Source organism: Protopterus annectens, chromosome 4.part1, assembly GCF_019279795.1.
Source record: "Protopterus annectens isolate FY-2018-M chromosome 4.part1, PAN1.0, whole genome shotgun sequence".
In the NCBI taxonomy this organism is placed as follows: Eukaryota; Metazoa; Chordata; order Ceratodontiformes; family Protopteridae; genus Protopterus; species Protopterus annectens.
In genome coordinates, this window is record NC_056734.1 from 337,801,996 (window position 1) to 337,825,958 (window position 23,963).

The following is a 23,963-nucleotide window of genomic DNA, read 5'->3' on the forward strand; positions in this document are numbered from 1 at the left end:
ATTATGGATAGGTATGGCTAACTATTCCTCTTATGTCCTTCACAGTGGCAAGTGAGTGGGCTGTGAACCAAGAGGCCCATGGATGTTGCTTGGAGAGGATACGATGAGAGGCAGGTTAGTAGTACTCTTGCATGTACTGTCATAGGAAATAAATCTAAAAGTAGTAGCAAGTTAATTGCCTGTATAAAACCTGTACTGTTTCAGGCAAGTACTGCATACACCAGAGAATATGGCAGGAAGAGTCTCATATAGGTTGCATGTAAATAAAAGCATAATAGCCTGACAATAAAGGTCTAACTGCTGGACTGCATGTGTTTACTCTGGTATCATATGGTAATGTAGATTTGCAATCACATAATAGTACTCTTGTATTAAGCACTGTTACCCACACTGTGCAACATAAATAAAATGTGTAGGCATGTCTGTATATGACTGGTGTAATCCCCAGAGGTCATTTAGTAAAACTGAGAGAGACATAGATAGAAAACAGCAAAAAAACAGACAACCAAATCCAAATAGCACACACAACTACAATGTGAACTATTGCATTTTTAGCACACACAGCCATGGTTCGAATTCTGGTAGTGGTAGTAGTCTGCATACAGAATCATACTCCACAACTGTGCAGATATGTCCAGAATGTCCAGTAAATTGTCCCATATCTGCTGCTTGTCACTTTGTCCCCCTGGGAAATCAGTGGGATGATGCAGACGTATAGGCTGCAAATAAGAAATACAAGTGATTGTCACACATCTATAAGAACAAGCCTGTCACTCTGGCAACTCCCCAAACTGTTATGAGAGTAATAAGCCAAGTTTGTCCCATATACACCCTGTGTTGTCAAGCTGTGACCAGAGTGTGTATAGTAACAGAGTGAGATTAAGTGCATAATACTAATGTGAAATCTGGTACTTTGTGTGGCAATGTTCAGGTAGTGCTAACAAACTTTGCTCCCACAGGTCCATCAGATATGAATACTGTGCCTAGAAATAAAAGATTGATACGCTGTACTGGTACTGTTTACTCTGGTATTGTATGGCATTGTGAGTGTTGCAGCTGCTCTGAATGATAAGGTATCACTCATCACTGTCACCCACACTGTGCTACCTAATATAACTGTCTAGGAAAACCTGTATGAGTGTTGTCACTAAAGTTTGAAGAGGGCAATAGTCTACATATGTCCCGGTTCACCTGCAAGTGGTCAAGACATGGCCAGAGTCTTTGCAAAAAGAGATGGACAGGTATGTTCACAACAACAACCTGGAATCTGGGAGTACGTGTAGAAACAGTAAGTGTTAACAAACAATTCCTCCACAGGTATACAAGGTAAGAGGTGTATACTGCAGGTAAAACCAGTTCATGTATATAGTTGTCGACAACCATATCACTGTCCAAACTAAGGCAATAGGGTAGTGTAGCAATACTTGTAAGGTACAGATAACACCACTGACTAGAAAAGTAATGCGAACTACAGGAATATATTAGTTGTTAATAGACATATTTCTCTCCCCCCACCATATCTGCAACAATAAACTAAATACACAAGTCAATTGGTACATGATGACTTTACTGTAATGTTGGGACATATGTCCTATTGTTTGATAATTATTTGAATCTGTTGCTATGCATGTGCTATGCTGAAATATTCCCACATTGGTGGCATGGTGCCATCAATGTACCTGCATGCTGTTGTAATTACCACTGTGGTCCCATATATGCATGTGTTCTGTTTGCTATGCAACTGTTCCATATCTGGTATCTGGGTTAATGGGAAGATCTATGCATGCTGTTATACCTAATCCTGGAATGTGTTGACTATTACTAACCCACATATGTTGATAAAACATAAACACCATAGCACATATGGGAATGCGGGTCCCAGCGGACCGACCTGTCCTACCTCAGTGGGCCCTGGTACCAGGCAACAGCACATCTGGGGCTCAACCTGGGACCTCCTCGTCCATTAGTCGTGTACCACCTTCGGGTGGAACTGCCTCCGGGGATGGGGCTCACCCCCCCCAAGGGAGCAGGTGTGGACTGGAACCTGTCACCCGTTTCCAGGTCCGGGTTGTGGTGCATAGCAAGCTCAGTCAGCAGTTTGGAGATCTACTACACCAGCTAAAGGGTCACGTGGCATGACTAGAGGGTTGGCCTGGCTCTCTGACTCAGCACCCAGCACAGCAACCTTCAGGGCTATGAAGGTGCAGTGGTGACTGCCCATGGGTGGGGTCCTCAGTCCCACTGTTTCCACTAGGAGACTCATGGGCTTCTGATTTCCTAACACCCCTCCCCATCAAGGTGTTTACCCTCCACATGTGTTATACACTGCCCCTGTATGTGTCATGTTTGTCTTGTCTGTTACCCTACCCAACCTACCTCCCCAAATATACCTAGTATTCCTCCCCAACATCCCACTCTCAACTGAAAAAAAAAAAAGGCAATCTGTTCCCCCAAACAAATATCGCCCCATACATAACTGTCCATTTTGCACACATGTCCACTGGACACGTAATCTGGTCTAATTTGCATCACAACATATCATTGTTGTCCTCACCCCTCACTCAGAGGTTTGAGTGTCCAAATCTACCTCCAAATTCAGTGTATATGCACAGCTGTTGCTGTAAAAGAAATGAGCAGCTATGGACCTTCCCTACACCCTTCCTGAACATCCCTAGCTATTTTCACTACTGTATTTCCCTCTTTGTGACCCTTTATCACCACTTTCAGATCAACCCTTTTTTCTTTTCTTTTAAAGAAATTAGCATGGGGGTAAGTGGGAGTAAGCACTTTTCAGCAGCAGTAAGTGGATTTAAGCTTGTTTGTGCATGGGTAAGCAATGCCTACACAGGTTAAGCAATTGGGAAGCTAAATCAGTATAAGAAAATGTAACCAGAAGTTAACACTGCTTACCTCCATGCAAACCTGCTTACAACTGCTTAAAGGTGCCTTAATCACTCTGTATCCAATGGCCCTTGTTCTGTCCAGCTATAAAATGGACAGCCTTTGCAAGTCTTGAACACAGGGCCCTGCACAATATAGCCAAAGTGATTTACCACTAAGCCATGGCAGACAGATAGCACCCTGATGTTTTCACAAACATATCATTCAGCCCAGTCATTCAACAGTACAGGAAATTTATATAAACATAGGTGTATGTGTGTGTGTGTATATATATTTATATCTAAATAGATATAAGATATCTATCTATCTATACATATATATATATATATATATATATATATATATATATATATATATATATATATATATATATATATATATATATATATATATATATATATATATATATATATATATATATATATGTATATATATATATATATATATATATATATATATATATATATATATATATATATATATATATATGTGTGTGTGTAACTACACATACACACAGAGATATGTATAGGAAGATACGTATGTAGAAGGTGCACACAATACAGAACAGCCACTATGCCTACAATTGCCATCTTACCAACTGGACACTGTATGAGCCACCCATACAAATGACAATTGTTGCCTGCAACATACACCCACAGAGAGGTCAAAGGATATAACACCACACACAGGTTTGCATACATGGGAAAGCTTTATTTATGTACTATTACAGTCGTATATGCCATGTCATATAGCTGTTTAGACTCTGACATATATATAAACAGACTAATTCAACTGTGAAACAGTTATATTAATACAGTATTCTGGGAAGGTTTACATATGTTGCTGTCCAGGCCGAGGCCTTCAAGTAGTACAATAGTAAAAACAGACTGGGCCACAGGATAACAATCAATCAACAGTAAGTAATGCTGATGTATAGTCCAGCAGCCTCTGTCTACACTCTGTACACAATCTCTAGGAGGTAAAGACCTTAGGTGACAGAATGGGATGTATCTGTTACATAACAAGGCATAACTGACACCATCGGAATCACACTGACAAACAAAACAGTCTCTATGGCAGATAGCAGTAGGCCTGCATTTACCCAAGTTGAATTGTATGGTAATACGCATCCAGGTACCTTAAGACAGCTTACCCCTGATACCCCCACATGTTGTAACAGCCTAGGTAAGTTATGGTTCACCCCCCCAATAGACTAACATGCAGGGCCATATACCACGGTTACATACACTGGCCTCTAGAGTGCATAAGGGCACACATGTATTGTGTAAATGAAGCCCACACAATATGTGTGTGGGCCACAACAGCAGTGGACTGATGACAGGAATGGCAGCATGACATACTCACAGCCCACTACATAACAACCCCTGACAGCATATCATATGGATAAGGCCTGGTATGTAGGGGGAGGACATAGGCTGGAACACAGGTCCATATGAGAAATACTGTTGTCATACACTAAGCAATTTGCTGGTGTTACAGGATAGTCTGCAACATACCCTTAGTCAGGAATATGAAGATAGAAACAATAATGGATGTAGCCATGCACTGATAGCACTCAACACACACATTGCCAGTGATATATCTGACACAAGACCTGTGTGGTGGACAGACAAAGCATAATAGGCACCTCTGGCCATCAAGTGGATAGGTCCACAGTCGACTGCTATGCAGACAGACTGCATTCCATGTTAAACTATTATGTACACACAAACTCTGTAACACTGTTGCTATACAATGCATACAACAACACTATTCACACTCATTGTCTGTAGTTCTGGGACCTCATACAAATATGTAGCTGGCCTAAGTGTGCAAGTTCTCTTGTAAGAAGTATTGCTACCTGCGGTCTGTAAAACCGCTGCCCACACACAGGAAGGATGTCCACCATACAGGAAAGGTAAAGCAATCATGCCCACGTGATGTAGGGATTTATAGTAGTGGGTTGCCATGACAGTGTGGTAATTGGAAGTACTACACAGCATGCTGCGTGTAGGTAGCAAGTGGAGGACACTGACTGGTGCAGAGGCCATCACCTGATCATGTGCATCACTTACAAAATCCATGCTGCAATCTATTCAAAGCAGCTCAATCCATTTACTGGAGAGAGACCAAGATAGATAGAGAGAGAAAGTGAGTGAAAGGCAAAAATAAAAACACACAAAAAAAATCCATCCAGCAAACTATCCAGAAGGGACATCATTCCCACAACAGATATGTAAAGTATATATGCATGAAACTGACTGCAGTAACTGGTCCATAATAATGGGATAGATGACGTGGAATGATTTATATCTGCCATCAGGTGCTGTTGTTGTAATGATGTTCAGCTGAACAACTGCTAAGGACAATAGAGTCTGTCACTGTGAGTAGTGGCCTATACCCATCAACTATGCAGAGCTGCACTGACTGATAAGATGTAACCCATCATAGTGTCTGTTTTGTAATGGGAAGCATGTATATTGCTGTGGCCAATAGGTAGTGGTGGAAGTAATGTCATAATGACGGACACATGGGTTCTATAGCCCACCACTTGCAGGATACTCAGGTTAACCTATATTGTAGCATGCTGGAATGCCATAGGTGTGTAATAAGGTTACCTGCAATCTGGCCCTACATATACACCCCTAATGTTAGGCTGTGTCCATATGTGGCACCTGTCTGTGTTGTAGCAAGACAGAACAGTGCAGCTGTGCAGGAAGGTGTTTTGAGATTGTGGTCCTGATGGCTGAATGTACCCCATATATAGGTATATATATATATATATATATATATATATATATATATATATATATATATATATATATATATATATATATATATATATATATACATGTATGTACACAGATATACAGATACCACATATATATAGAAACACATATATACAACATCATATATATCTACACATATATAGATACATACCTATATGCACGTCTACATATATACAAACGCAAATGCACATATATGTATGTAAATGCATGTCCCCTATATTACCACCACAGTGCTGCCTGCTATGTGCGAGGGAACAGCACGCATAGCAATACACACAGATATATACAGCTGTCAGTGTGTGCAACATGGATGGGTATGTCACATGTGAACCCCTTGTTGGAACCACATTGCCCTTGTCTGTGAAGTAGGGTATGGGAATATGGGAAAGTATGGCAGGTATAGTTGTGGAGGTGGTCCAGGTTGGTAGATATAGAGGACAGACTATAGGGGTGGTATATGACACATGTGGTGGTTAAACACCCTGGATGGTGTGTGTGGTCTGTGATGTGGAAGCCCCATGGGCACCGATATGGATACAATGGGAACAAGCTTCCCACCCACTGCTACTCACAACAGCAGTCCATGTCCCGAAGGTGCCTGGCCTGGAGGCTGGGCAGGAGGAGCATGTGGACCCTGTGAATGTGTACTGGGTGCCTCACGGTGATGCAGCTCATCCCACATGTGTCTGTGGAGTCCACTATGGAACAGACCCTGGACCTGACCTCGGGGGACAAGATCATGTCGGTGTGTGCCCGGGGGGGGCAACATCCCCTGAGTTGGTTCCACCTGAAGGTAGTGCTGGGCCAGTACATGAGGAGGCACCAGGGTGGGTCCCACATGTGATGTGGCCTGGTAACATGGCCAGATGAGTTTGGAGAGGTGGTTCTGCTGGCAAATATTCCCTAAACATGCTATTGCGTCACTGTTATAGAACATATGTGTGCAGTAATAGTCTACACAATCACGGAACATGTCCAACAGCATACATAGATATCCCCAATAACACAGAATGTCAGATGTGCAGCAATCACATAGGAAGCATACCACAGGCATATATGCAACCATAGTGGCCCTGACAATGGCATGCAGGTGAATAGTCTGTAACAGGCCAGCAATGATAGTGTCCACACAGGGAACATGGCTACAAACACATAGCACAAAGTGTGGTATAATACAATATCTGTCCCACTGGTAGGTAAGCTGTAGCCATACCTATTGAGTTGTGTGTACAGTTTGTTGCTGGTGATTTGGTGGGGGGGGCAGAGATGTGTATTAAGAACTGTGGTAACCTTGCTGCATGAGTTGCTCAGACCTGTTTCCATCTTTATGTCTTTCAGGCAAGATGTCACATGGATGGCTGCTGGCTTTCTCAGCTGCTGAGAATGACATAATGATAAACTACCTAATCCAGTACTACACTGTCCTGTTTGGCTGGGCCACCTATGAGCAGCAGGAGCAGACCACCCTGTGGAATGACCTAGTCCACAGGGTCAATGATGTCGGACTGCACAACCGCAGTTATGAGCAGGTCCAGCATCATTGTTCTGACCTGCTTCGCAATGCCCATCGGCATGCTGCTGCTGCAACGGGGGGGGCATGCCATCCATCCCCCCTGACATATGTTGAGAAGCTCCTTGCCAGCCTCCTGGCACCGGCCCATCTGCATAGCCAACAACTGCCAGACACCATTGTGGACGTGGGTGCTACCCACACACCAGCTGAGGACCATGCAGGCAAGGCCACAAAGCACATCAGTAGACCACTGTTGCATATGCATCCATATCTGTACAGGTAGAACATGCATATCTGACATGTCATAGATATAGTCTGTTTCTGCATAGTAGTGATAAACAGATGTGCATATGTGGTAGTATTGTGGACATGTACTGTTGATGTACTGTAATGCTGCACCAACTCTGTAGCAATGCCACAGCTATGGCCACTGACTTTGCATCTCTTACCCTCTTATGTAGGACCCTCCGTTATACCACCAAGGCAGCAGCCTGTAGCCGGTGAGTATGGTTTATAATGATTCTAACCAATACACAAGGCATGTAATCGCTATGGTATATTCCATGCACACATCTAACACACCTACCCAGAATGCATGCTGTGCAAGTGCATGTATTGTTGCTGTTAAATGCACGGCATCACAGTGCTGACCATGATGGGATATTGGAAGGGCATGTCAGATACCTGCAAGATAACTAACATCCTATCATTGCGGAATGTGTCCACAGGGAGTAACATAATGGAGGGAGACATGGCCTACAGTTGGGACATGTGTGAAACATCACCCGTATACAGTGCAACAACAATGTATATACCTGTAGTACAATGGCAACTGTTACAGAGTTACACTATGGCATAATGTATTACTGTGGTCCACATTATCAGCTGGGACCAGGCTGTAACATGTGGTGTGCAGTGTATGGGACTGCAAACTAACACACATGTGTAGGCCTTACTTGTCAAGCATCTGCAAAAAGGCTGAAGTTGAGGAGGTGGTGTTAGCATGACACACCAGTGCACTGCATCAGGGATCCTAATGATGCTAAGAATGGCTGTATCTGCACACAGTCAGGTACAGAAACTGTGGCAGACATAACCCTACCCCCACAGCAATAGTGACAGCAATGTGTGAACACCAAGGGATGTGCACATGAGTAGACCTTGCAATCATGCAGATTTGGGGGACATGTGTAGGGCAGACTGAACATACACTGGCAAATGCAGATGGCCCATGCGAGTATACCCCTGCCAGGAGTAGTTACTGCTGTAGTACACATAATAATAGGTGCAACAAACTGTCATGATAAGGGTTTGCACACATTTGCACACACGGAGTGTATGCATCGTGGTCAGCATCCGCACACCAACACATTCCGTAAACACTGCATGTGAATGTACAGGACATATGTCACATATCGAGCTCATGTACTGTTAATATATGCAGTGATGTAGTCCCATCACAGATCAAGGAAGGGTGCACAATATCAATAAAGTGTGTACACTCTTCATAGCCAAGGTATACTCTGCCGGTTGTCAGTGTAATAGTATTGGATTGGTCATACATGGTCCGCTGATGTTGAGATCTGTAAACCAGACATCAGGCATTCTCAAATGGCATCTGTCCAAATATCATCCCAGGTATTTTTTGCTGAAAAACATAGGGGCTGTGAGCATTAGAGCTGACACAACTGACACAGTACTACACATTCAGCAATGGGTTGTACACCTGTGAGGTTTGGTGCACAGTACATGGCAGGGTGCAAAACAGGTGCACAGTAATACTGTGTACATGGGTGCACTGGTATCCAGGGGAAGGGGCATCACCTACTAACACAGCACATGCATCACACACATGTATACTGTTGCTAGCATGGATTGACTATAGCTGCACTGCATGTTGTGTACCAGATGTTATGCATATTGACAGATGAGTAATAGGAGGACTGTGTGTACTATCATTGTGTAACTTCACCTGTGTGTGTGTGTGTGTGTGTGTGTGTGTGTGTGTGTGTGTGTGTGTGTGTGTGTGTGTGTGTGTGTGTGTGTGTTTTGGTGGGTGGTTATTTTGTCTGTAGGGTCACTCTGGTGAAGTAGAGAGGGTGATACATGTAGGATGTGTGTGCATGTGCATGTGTTTGTGTGGGTGTCCATGTATGCACATGTGTGATTGTGGGGTTGTTTATACAGCCAGTACTTCCCTTTGGGATTGTGCAGTACATGGACATGGACTGACACATGACACACCAGTAATACTTGTCATGTATGTAATCACAGGACAGCTGATAGTATAATAGGTCTGTAGCATGGAACATGCATTGAGAGGGAAGGTAGACACCAGGTATACCCTTAATATCGCATTCAGCAGATAGGTGACTGACAACCCACATATGCAGCACTGCAGATGCATTGTGGAATTACTAGTCAACACCAGGGAGTGTATCCATATATTACAATTTCACATGATAGGTTGATTGAGCAGCATATCTTGCATGTACTGAGCAATACTTACACAAGACACTCCAGTGCATGATATTGTGGAGTGAACATAGTAGCCCCTCACATATAGGGGCCATGCTCATGATGTCCAGACATACACAGGGTGAACACTGAATAACAGCAGTCAGGCCATGTAATACCACTCAACTCAGGTCAAGGAGGTAATGGAATAAAAGGTCTTGTGTTGTGATCACTTTTCTAGGCATCTAGAGGAATGATATGTTAATGAGTGGTGTTAATGAGTGTATGTTACCAAGTGTGATACAGGATGGAGAATGCATGGGAATAAACGTGGGACTGTCTGTAATGTCACTGACAGGTAGGTATTAAGGTGGTGTGTGTGTGTGTGTGTGTGTGTGTGTGTGTGTGTGTGTGTGTGTGTGTGTGTGTGTGTGTGTGTGTGTGTGTGTGTGTGTTTGTTTACTGTTATGCAATGCTGTACAGGTCTTAAAGTGCATTTCTTGTTTTCCCCCACAGGTGGAAAGGTGGATCAGGGTCCCTCCTGCATGCAATCTGATGTTGGTGTCCTTACAGACACCGAAGATGATGATAGTACTGTTGAGGCACAGGTGCGGTTGTCAGGGGCCAAAACAGTGCCATCATTTGACATCCCCCTTTTAGCCACTCCACCTCCACACACAGTTTCAGTGCTTATACATACTCCATTACCAGTGGCCGTAATGGAGGGACAGTTGGCATTTGGTGGAAGTGCACAGGAGAGTGTGGTAACCATGCCTACTGTGTCTGGTCACAGCAGGCATAGCTGGATATCTGGCAAGGCACCACATAGGCAGATGTCCCAGGGTGCTTGTGGTAGGGCCACTGGTCATCATGCCCCTGGCAGACACACCACATCTGGTACCATCAGGCGCATATTTCAGGCTGTCATGGTGGCACAGGCACATATGGAATGTTACACCAGACAGGGCCTGAGGCTGCAGAGGTTTTCTCTCACATCTGCAAGTGACAACTTCCATGAACTGTCTGGTTCCATCTGTGCTTATACCGAGCTCATGGATAGACGATCTGGTGAGATGATGGTCCTCATCAACTGTGGTATGTCCGTGCTTGAACATGTGGTGGGAGTGCGGTGATGGCTGCGTGGACGTAGGCCAGCAACACCAAGAGCTGGCAGTCAACATGGACATGCTAGAACACCAAGGGGCTCCCGTAGTGGCAGTACCAGCCCCAGCACTGTGGGGAGCACTGTCCACACCACAGCAGGCCGTGAGTGCATGGTCCTGGCCAGTCCCAGAAAGGACCTGGTTCCAGTGGACATGTGTCATCATCAGGGGGGAGAGTAGCACATCGAGGCCTCTACCTGGACGTGTCCATGGAACCCCGGGCAGTCACAGTCCACGTGTCCGTGGCCAGAGGCAGTGAAGTGCCCACCCTGCCAGGTATAGTCTGCAGCTGTCCATAAACACCTGTGTAGGGCAGCCACATGTCAGAACTGTGTGCATGCATACCCACACACTGCCTAGGGAAAACCCATACCTACACACACCACATCACCACACCCAGTTCACCTCATTACACCCCTCACCCACACACATGGTGTCAAATGTATGGCCCACCCTCGGCCTCTGGCAAACCAACATCACATCCCGTGCATATTATGATACCTGTGCCACATCCTTCTCATCCATAACATCGATGCAGGGACAGGCTAATATGGTTCTGATGCACACAGTGACTGTACTACAGTGTACCAACGTGAGTGCTGCAGTGTAACATGTTGTCAGGAGTAAAGTTTAATGCATAAATGTCAGGTAGTGTAGCCGTCCAGCAATGATGCAATATAGCTGTTAGTAACACTTGTTGATTGTGGTCTCCATAATGTTATCAATTTGTGTTGTAGGTGTACATGTGTCAGCAGGATGGTCTGCAGTCATATTCCACAACAGGCTCTGGTGACACCCTGGCTATGACATATCTGGGGTACAGTTGAACACATATCATAGGTTTGTATAAGAGTTATTGCCTGTGCCACCTGGACAGGTGACCCACTGGGACGTGTTTACCCTGCAAACTGATATAGACCCATCCACATTCACGCACACTCTTACTTGGCAACACTGGAACTAAACCCTTACCTAGGTATGTAGTGCTTCTGAAGTGTGTGGCTTTCATTGCTCACACCACACAGCATTTAGGGTGAGGTGTGTTCCAGGTTACATGTTACATGCAGAACATCCCCAGACATGGACAGTATACTAATGCGGGATGTAATGGGTGTACATGGACAATACATAGTGTGACATACCTTCATATACACATTAACAGACACATATCTGACAGACACACGTCTGAGAGACCTGTGCCTATCACTGCTAACTAACCTGACCACGTGTCCAATGTGTTAAAGGTAAGCTGCTCACAGCACATACATAACTGGTCTGGATTGTGGTATCAGTTATCTGTATGGTAGATTGTGACAGTGGTAACCATAAAGTGGTACATGGGACATATACTGGGTGTACCTTGGTGTAATGACAGTGTACGCAGCACCCACATCCCACAGTGGTTATTATACTCCCTGAAACCCATGATGACACTCTGACATACCCATCATCACACATTGCTCACAACTGTGATGCAACCCATTGCATATGCCAACAGTGGTACTACAGGGATATGCATCTAACGCACATGCCACAGGCATAGTAGGGTATTGCATTGTCATGCCTCACCTATGGGCAGCAACAACCCTACCGTGTGGCAATAGGTATTGTAATAGGAGTATGTAGTCTCAGAATGCTGTACCCTACAAAAATAAGGACATGCACACATACACACATTTGCCAGAACTCAATGGGTATCCCATGCCTATCGACCCAGTTGTACAATGCTGTTGTGCTGGTACTGCAAGGCTCCTGTAGCCGGTAGGGAGAGGAGCATAACAGGGTACATGTAATGTCCCATACAGCAGCAGCCATAACTGACTATGGCAATGGGTGTTGCAGTGGTTGTGAAGGCCATCATGGAATTCCGAAGTACAGGTGTGCTTACACACAGCCACTGCTATCGTCAGTAATGCACATGTACACATGTGTCAGTACTGGAATGTACCACTGCAGGTGGTCATAGCTGTGTACTTACACCTATTACAGATGTCATTACCCTGCTATGTTATCGGACTGGGTGATACCAGGCCTAAGCCATGCTTAGCAGGTATCACCATTGCTCCAATATAACAGCTAAGCTGATTTGTGCACTGGTAAGTGAAGCCTATACTGAGTAAGCACCTGTACTTTTACCTGTATCTTAGCACCACTTAGCTTCACACAAACCCACTTAAAGCTGCTCAAAACTGCCTAAACCACTCTGTATCCAGCAGCCCTTGTTCTGCCCAGGAACAAAATGAACAACCTTGGCAGGACTTGAACCCAGGACTCTGTACAATACAGTCACAATACTTAACCACTACAACATGACCACTGGGGAAACAGCTGTTGTTTTTCCAATATATCTGTCAATACACATATTGATTAGTATTGGACAATTGCCTTTACTTCCACAAATGTGTAGTACTTGTTATTAATATGACTGCTGCATCACATGTTTTTTTATCATAATGTACACATATCAGATACATACGGTCAGATACATCTGGGAAGGTATACACAACCGTGATGTTTACACATGACAGGAATATGGATATATCCATATACATATGTTGATATATGTCTACATTTGCATACACATATATTTATTTTATTTTTATTTATTTTATTTATTTATTTTACATTTGTTGACCGGGCTGGTCTAGCTGGATATATGTCCATTTTCAGTAGAGGCCCGGGGAGAAAAGCTCCAATGGTTAGCACAAGTTAAAACAGAGATCAGCAATACAAGATTAAAATTTATAAACAGAGGTAGGTAATACACATATTACACAAATATGAAAGGAGCAAAAACAAAAAGTGGAGTAATAAAATGTCTTAAAAAATGTAATAAAAAAAATTTCATATATATATATATATATATATATATATATATATATATATATATATATATATATATATATGTCTGTATAGACATCTGTATGGTGCATCATATATATGGCCATGTGTAGATCTCTTTGTATATATATATATATATATATATATATATATATATATATATATATATATATATACATATATATATATATATATATATATATATATATATGCATATCCTATGTGTACAGATATGCCTATTTATGTAGATATATATGTAGATATGTATAACTATATGTGCATACATATCTATTCTGATATACCTATTACTGTCAATATATATATATATATATATATATATATATATATATATATATATATATATATATATATCCATAAGTATATGTTCATATGCATCTATATCTGTATATGTGTAGACATATATTGCTGTGTTTATGTATATATTTGAATGTTTATATGTATATATATATATATATATATATATATATATATATGTATATATATATATATATATATATATATATATATATATATATATATATATATATATATATATATATATCCATCTATGTATGTCGATATGTAGATGTGTATATATCTATATAGATATATGGATAGTTATATGTACATATATGTTCACCATATGTCCAGAACATGGAGTGGAGTCCTACCTCAGCCCCAATAGTCCCAACTTCTTAGTGCAAGGGGATGTCAGGTATGTATTGCAGGTATATATGTAGACTGTTGCTACTGTAATAGGGGTTGTCTTAACAGGACATGTTGTGTGTGGGAGGTCACATCTGCTTTTAATATGTGCACCATTGTCTACTGACAGACATCCTAAGGACATCATAGTACAGTACCACTGCTAACACAGTAATGACCCTGTAGACTACAGCAGAGCTATGGCCAATAAATGTGGACAGTCTGACAAAGTCTGGTCAGTCCAGAGGTATATACAGAACCCCTTAGTGCAATACATGTGGACCAAGCCTGACAATGTGGAAGTTAACAGCCATGTAAATGGGTATATCATGTTACTACTGGAATACATATGTCCACACAGGTTATGCAGTCATGCACTCCTGTCTGTCCTGACACATAATAACTGCTGGTGCAGAGATCTTATGGCCACATACTACACAGTAGTTAGCGACATACATCTGTACAGCATCCCACTGCTTTGTCAGAAATACATGACAGTTATGGTGGCCCGGCAGCAGTACATCTGGCAAATATCTGGATATAACATCACACTGGGTAAGTACACTAAGCTGTTAGGCATGTAACAAAGCACTCTGTAAACTACAGGCAGACTGCCACAAAGCTGGCCTACATTTCTTATGGGAGAATAAACATGTACCTGCAAATATAGCAGGCTCTACAGGCATGTCACAGCACAGAGTAACAGACACCTGTGTGAAAGTGCATACCCACAACCAGTGTGAACACAGCCACAGCTACATATGGTAAGCTAGCTTAATATTACAGTATATGGACTGTCTGATCAACACCATCCTCATTATGTGCCACTCACACACTATCCCTACATATACTGGGCCAATACACAGTGTGATCCAATGCCTGTTTGTGGTATGGGACATGTGTGTGTTTGGCCCTACAAACATGTAAGCCGATAGGGTACCATGAACTGGAGCAGCATGTAACATCAGATAGAACAGGACCAAGAACAATGACATCTACCACAGTCTGTACACAGGCCAAGGTACATATTCGCAATACACACACTGTCACCAGTCACCATAAGTACACAGATCTCAGTACTGTACACACAACCAAAGAATACCCAGGTTATGTCCTCAAAGGTAACCCCTACTATACCTAGCATGTGTAGTAGTCTGATATCTCACTGGCTTGTTATCAGATATGATGTCAATGAATAATGGTGTACAGAGCATATGCACCTCATACTGCATGACATATGTACAAAACTTGACAGAGTTTTGGCTGGAGACACAAACACAGGGCCAATATTGACATGTTGCTGTGATAACCTCATAAATTTACTGTTGTAACAGGGTTTGTTGTGATATATATCCTATGAGTGATATGAAGTCAGTAACTCTCATGGCTATCACCATGTACTGACTGCAATTGTCACACTATGCTTCTGCAGTTCTCAGATAGGTGTTCTTTGAGTAACACAGGAAACAAAAGGCACCACACACTACCCAGTCTGCAGATGACCCTACAGATAGGGGTTTCCTCAAAAACATAGCACTGTCTTGACAGGTATTAAAACATGTAGACCAGCCATATCTACACACACCTTGTTAACCAATCATTATTCCAAATGCAGAATAGCAACACTTACATCTTCTAGTGATGTCAGGCATATATCCCTTATGTCTGTTGGCCTTTTTCCACAGTGTATATTGTTAGAGGTAAATCCCAAATCCATCTGTGATGCTGTTTGCCAAACACCAGATCTAGGTCCTACTCACAGTGAATGAAAAGGCCCAACACCAACATGATGTTCCTAGACATTGGAGTGTGTTTCCATGCAATTGGCTATGGGAATGTTACCACAGCTGTTCCACATGCAATCAGCAAGAGGAGGACTGCAATTCATGCAGAGGCCATCAACTGATAATGAACAAAACACAAGCTGCTGCCTAAGCAAAGCATATGTAGTCTCCACATCCACCAGAGAGGGTGTGAAAGAGACAGACAGAGACAAAGTAAGTCAGGGAGGGGTTTGGAGAGCAAAACCTAAGCTTGTTTGTGTGACACACTTACCAGTACATGGTTTCAAATGCCTGACTATGTGCTGCTATCACATGTCTATGCAGTTATTGCATGTGCCAAATAGCTTACATGTTGAGGAGCTGTCCAAACATATATGTGATGCTGAGTGACATTTGCAACAGTGGTATGGTAGCGATACGGTAGGTGTAGTACATGTGCCTGTCCACATGAACAGGTGTCAGCGTCAACACAGCCACACCCCCTCAGGGACTCACACACATTGACCCACTTGGCAGGGTCAGGAATACACTTCCTAACTAGTTAGTTTGCCACAATACAGTAATGTGCAGGTATCACATGCACCACAGGGGTTATCCAGAGGTTATATGGGCAAAGGGTATGTGAACGTGTCTGACATCAGACAGCATGCTTCCATATGCCAATTGGAGTTGTAGTTATTGTGAATGTGGGCAAAAGTATCATACACCACACATACAGACACAGGCTGCCAGTACTGACATGCATGTGTGCATTGCTTCACAGGTGTGTTGTGGTTGTCTGTGCCAGAAGGCTATACAAGGCTAAGTGAGGGGTATACCTTAGCATCAGGCCACATGGTAATGGTCTGCAGTGTGGCTCAGGGGTGTAGTGTCTGGATTGGCCCCCACAGGTGGGTATTGTATTCACCATCCAGTCACCTGGGTAACTATTGTGTTTGGCCATTGGTGTGCAATGCTTGCCATGTATGTGTTCTTTAGTCCATGACATGGATGCTTTTTGGGATGTGCACATGTCCCACATGCATGTACAGTGACATGTGGAACTGTACCTGGGGTGTCTGACCCATGTTGTGTACACAGATTATCATCAGATGTGCCAGTCATGGCCTCATGTGGTGGGAACTGATAATGGACAGCAGGTTGGCCCTGCAGCTACATTGATAGCATGATACAGGTATTCCCCAGTGTCAGTGGCATCTGTCTATACAGGGCATGTGTTTAAGGCATGGTATATCCTTTGTGGGTCACATTTGATGGCACCACAGGTGTTGCAGACATCCAGTCAGGAACATAGTGAAGGCACACTGTCTGCATGTACATGCCAATTGTATTGATGGACAGGGTACCATGCCCTCTGTTGTCCACTGCAATTACACCATGGTTACTATCTGTGGGCAATATGCAGGGTACTACCAACATAGCAGTTGTTGCCTAGGCAAGTGTGTTTGTGTATGAGACATGGGTTGAGACTGTTTCCTGGGTAATACAAGAGTTGCTAACTTTGTTCACCAGGCCTTGATGTCAAATGTAGGGGTATGGATTGGCACCCCAGCCTCTCGATTATTTCACATCTGTTATTCTTGTAAGGTGGACATTGTGACATATAATAGGGCTACCATATAAGAAATTTGCAAAACCAACTCCACAAGGAATTCAGTTGTTACACACTCACAGCCACTTCCACACAGGATACAAATGACAAACACAGACACAAACACACACTTGCCATGTCTGGGATTAGAACTCTTACCTAACTAGTTTATTACACTACTGCATTACACTGTTATAGGACTCACCATGGAGACTACCAGAGTACCCCCTCCCCAAAGGTGTATTTCACTGGGAATTACATCAGCAGGCTTGCCAAAGAAGGTCAACTGAGGTTGAAGTGACTGTGAATGGCCTACAAAGCATTGCTCCCTACACAGACAAACACACACACACACACACACACACACACACACACACACACACACACACACACACACACACACACACACACAGTTGCCATGTCTGAGGTTGGGATTAGAACTCCTACCTAACTGGTTTATCACACTACAGCATTACACAGTTATAGGATGTGCCGCAGAGATTACTGGGCTACTCCTTTCCCAAAGTTTTATTTCAAAGTGAATGACAACAGGTGCCTTGCCAAAGTAGGGCATTTGAATTGTAGTGAGTGTGACTAGCCTAAAAATCATTGCTCCCTACACAGACACACAAAGACACACACAGTTGCCATGTCTGGGATTATAACTCCAACCTAACAAGTTTATCACACTACAGCATTACACAGTTATAGAACGCCCCACAGAGATTACTGGGCTACATCTTTCCCAAAGGTGTATTTCAAAGTGAATGACATCAGCAGCCTTGTCAAAGTAGGGCATTTGAATTGTAGTGAGTCTGACTAGCCTAAAAAGCATTGCTCCCTATACAGACAGAGACACACAAACACACAGTTGCCATGTCTGGGATTAGAACTCCTATGTAACTAGCTTATCACACTACAACATTATGTGTTATAGGACGTGCTGTGGAAATTATTGGGCTGCTCTTTTCTCAAAGGTGTATTACAAAGTGAATGACCTCAGCAGCATTGCCAAAGTAGGGCATTTGAATTGTAGTGAGTCTGACTATCCTAAAAAGCATTGCACACTATACAGACAGAGACACACAGTTGCCATGATTGGGATTAGAACTCCTACCTAACTAGTTTATTACACTGCACCATTACGCAGTTATAGGATGTGACATGGAGATTACTGGGCTAATTCTTTCCCAAATGTGTATTTCAAAGTGAATGGCATCAGTAGCCTTGCCAAAGTAGGCATTTGAATTGTAGTGAGTGTGACTACCTAAAAAGGCATTGCTCCTTACACAGACAGAGACACACACAAAAACACACACACAGTTGCCATGTCTGGGACTAGAACTCCCACCTAACTAGTTTATCACACTACAGCATTATGTAGTTATAGGACGCACCACAGAGATTACTGGACTACTCCTTTCTCAAAGGTGTATTTAGGTTCATAGGTTCATAGGTAGGTACTAGTCTACCTGCCTGAGGACATTTATAAGCCTAGCCTGAGTGTGTCAGCGTTCGCCACCCCATTGATTAATTAACTGATCCTCTGCCAAGCAGTGCTAATTAAGTGATCCCAGGGGTGTATTTTCTGTTACCCATCCACTCATCAAGGTTTGTCTTGAAGAGTGTTAGTGAGGGGCTCTGCCTAATGTAGTTTTGAATTTTGTTCCAAAGCATGGGAAGTCTCTGTGCCAGGAATCTATCCCACCAGCATGTTCTATTTATTGTTGTGGTGAGGTTTAGCTCACTGGAGCACGTGGCTCGCAGTGACTTGGATTTCTTTAGCTGGGGCATGTCCATCAATTCTGAGTTGGACATGGCTTTGTAAGTCAGGCAGAGATCACCTCTGAGTAAGCGATATGCCACTGAGTACAGCCTGAGTTTTTTCAGTCGGGCTGCATAAGACATATGTTTGAGGCCAGTAATCCTCTTGGTGAGGTACTTTTGTGGTCTCCCCAGCTGTTGGAAGTGTCTTGTGAGGTACATCCCAAATGGGTCATTGTACTATATGATGGGTCTGATGAGTGACGAGTAGAAAGGCACTATAACCGCTTTATTTCTAGATGTGAACCCTTTAGTTATTAGATGGGCCACATAGAAGGATTTCCTAATTACTTTGGCAAAATTATTGTATTTGATTTGGTGATTTGGTGACTTGGCAGTATGATTTCAAAGTGAATGACATCAGCAGCCTTGCCAAAGTAGGGCATTTGAATTGTAGTGAGTGAGACTAGCCCAAAAAGCATTGCTCCCTACACATACATTTGCCATATCTGGGATTAGAATTCCTATCTAACTAGTATATTTCACTACAGCATTACTGAGCTATCCTTTCCACAAAGGTGTATTTCAAAGTGAATGACATCAGCAGGCTTGTCATAGTAGGGCTATGGGGAGGGGCAGTGTGTGCGCATGGGCCATAACCTACTTATCTAGAGGTAGACACACTACACTCAGGCACACACAGGTTTATATTCTGCAGGTACATGTATACATCTACTAGATGACTATTTCCTTATATAGTCATGTTGCACAGCTACCACTTGCACCACAGAGTCTGTAATGCTGAGTGATACCAGTGGTTAATTTCTACAGTGAGTGACATTTACACATCATGTGGTTGTAGCCATTTGGCTGTGTGCTGGGTGGGACAGGCCTCATGATGGAAGGCACTTTGTCACTGTCACTCTCTTCCACACATCTATGTATGTGTACTTTTGGCATATTATAGTGTGTTGTCCTTGGATATATGTATGCATTCATATCCAATGTGTGTGCAAAGCATGACTGGTGCATACTGAGGATTGTATGCACTAACATCTGCAACTGTCAGATATGTATGGTCCAGTGCTGTTGGCAGACATCAGCTTCATTTAAGTGTGTGAGCATGCCCAGTATGACCTTTCAGTATGTTGTTGTCTGACATTACCTTCATTCTCTAAGTGTGTGAGCATGCCCAGTATGCCCTTCTGTATTTAATGTCTGGATCCATTTCAGGTAGTTTGCACTCCAGTGCAGACCTTTGTGTTCTACACCTACAAGTTGCAAACTGTTTCTGCAGGATATCTGGAGATCAGTTGGCAATATGGGGTCAAACTGTGCAAGGGATAGTGCGTACTGTAGGTGATTGTGTGTGTGCTGCTTCAGCTACATGGTACTGGTGTTAGCCAAGATATTCAGACATGTGTACTGTTATACACTGTGATGTTTTATGTCCTTAAGTACTGTCAGGTTGACATTTTTGCTCACAGCGATGTCCTGGGGAACACAGGGTGAATGCAGCTGTGTCCAGTATTTTGGTCAAACGCCTACATATTAAAGGAAAGTTATACCATTCTGGAGGGGGAGCTGCAGACACTTACTGCTGGGTCTGTGTATCCAGTTCAGCACCTTGGTAAAGTGTTGGCAGAGTATCACATACTTGTACATCCATCAACGTGACAGTATGGCCTTTTATGCTGTGGCAATACCTCACAGCTGTACAGATTCACACAGGTTACCCAGAGGCAGGGGTCATAAGCCAGGACATTACCCCGATTGTGGTGTATGGGCAGGTTTGTAGCCACCCATTTTTGTGTTTGCAGCCAGGGATAGTATATGCACATGGCTGTGTGTCGGACATTGCACATTCGATGCTGCCCATGCTCCCACCCTCCTCTATGATTCTATCCTCTTCCATGCATTATGCATACATTCTCTAATACTTTCCCTATAGTTATCACCTCATCACAGCTGTGTTTTGGTGTTGGTCCACAGTTCATGCAGTGGGACATGGTGGATATGTTACTGTGGTTTGTACACATGGCCTTGCATATGGCTTATGTGGAGTGTGTTATATTGCTGTTTGGGTGTCGATGATATAACATACATTGGCAGTACAGGTGAGACACGGGCCTTTTGTAGTGGCCTGTAGGCCATTTAGTGGTGATACAGGCCAGCTGTAGCAGGCCATTGCATTCTGTCAGTACTACAGTCTTAGACAGCCATACCGTATATTCCCCTGGGGTGACAAGGTGGGTGTGCTAGGTGTTCATGCCAATATTTTCTATCAGTATTGATCAGGTGGTGTGGATGTTGGCAGAGTGCTACTTACAGCTAGGGACACAACTGCATGGGACACCTGCATTGCATGCTGCATTATTTCACTATTGCCATACACAAGTGGGGTGTCAAATTGTACCCATTCCCAACAGCAGGGATACGACCAGAGAGGTAACTATGAGTGGCATTTAGGTGAGCTGGATGCATGTGTGCTATGGACACTACTTGCATCTGACTCACAGATATGCATGGGGCATTCCAGTTATGCTGGCTTGTGCAGGGACATTAGCTGTGATCCAATACATCAGTCCTATCACCTTTGTGATCTGCAAGTGTTAGGCCAGACGACATCGGTATTCCCTACTACAAGCCCAGGTAATGTGATGCATACATATATGTACAATTCCAAGGGTGTGTCCATTTCACAGTTGCACATTACATACTGTATGTCTGGGGTACTTTTCCCTGTGTACTTCTTGTATATGTAGCCCAACAGTCATGCCATGTCCATCTTTCAGATGGTGACACATATTACCACCATACATTTACAATGGTTTACTGCTAGCATGTGTTATACTAGGGGGAATTGTCTTTGGCACTGCAGTTGTGAGGACTTGGCCCTGTCATCAGCAGTAGTGGGCAATGGCCACCAGGTCAAACCTCAACATGCATACATACTGACCACTCTCACACAATATGAAACACACTCGAACCTAACACATACATACCTGCATATTGTACAAATACTACAATCTATCCTGCTACCTTGGCCACCTCCGATCATCTGTGCTCCACTGGTATTATACCTACACATACATGTTACATGTCTACATCAGATTGGAGGGGGGCACACCTGACTGTTACGTTTGTACATCGGATTGGGGGGGGCACACCAGACTGTTACTACATTTCTAAATAGGATTGGGGGGCTCACCTGACTGTTACTACATTTCTACGTAGGATGGGGGGCACACCTGACTGTTTCTACATTTCTACATAGGATTGGGGGGCACACCTGACTGTTACTACATGTCTACATAGGACTGGGGGGGCAAACCTGACTGTTTCTACATTTCTACACCAGATTGGGGGGGCACACCTGACTGTTTCTACATTTATACACAGGATTGGGGGGCACACCTGACTGTTTCTACATTTCTGCATAGGATTGGGGGGCACACCTGACTGTTTCTACATGTTTACACAGGATTGTGGGCACCTGACTGTTTCTACATTTCTACATGGGTTGTAGGGGGTCACACATGACACTTGTACACATTTACTATGACTGTACTGGTATGTCAGGTACTCCATTTCATTCTGTATTCTAACCTATCATGCTGACTAGAGGCATATTGGTATACTACAGATCTTAGGTTTGATTGACCTACATATTAGTTTCTGATTTCCTACCCTTCAAAACTAACATCTCACTGCCTGACCTGATGTAGTCTGTCTGTGTAGGCCTGAGGGGGGTGTTACCCATAGGCATCATTCAGAGGCCTTAGAACAGCTTTTGTTTGTGTTTGTCTACACCAGTCCTGCTTGCTGAGACTGTTGTTGGGTATGTGAACCTCCCTGACTGGCATGTGTGTGTCATATGGACTCACATGTGTCCCAGCACATTTTTTGTAGTAGGTTTTGTCACCATGTGTAGTACTGGCTAATATGGTGACACCAGTATTTGTTACAGATCTCATGCAGCCACTATTAGGTGTCTACTATCTACTGGCATCCCATTCAGCCACCTGATTCCCTTGCACGCTCACATCCATACCATAGATACAAGTAAAAACACATACATTTCCATTTGGCAATTGGTAGGAAAGTGACTTACCTTGTGGATGTTCCAGTATTGAGGATGGTGCTGCAGGGCTACCTATGTTGGATGCACGTAGTACACTCCATATACATGGTTGAGCACAGGTAGTGTCATGTTTGGCATCCCTTTTACTGTATGTGCGAGTCAGAGAGAGGTGTCATTCCCAGGGTCTCTACTGTGTCAGTGTATGTGCTATGCATTGCCTCTTTGCCAAGGCCAGGGCATACTGGGCACACCTCCATCTGCCTACTGGGGCAGGCTCAGGTTGTTCCTCCTTTGAGTCACTCTGTGCTTGTGCAGGCCTTGGCATTGGTGGAGGGGGGGGGCTGTGTGGCCCTGCCCCGTGCTGTTCCTGC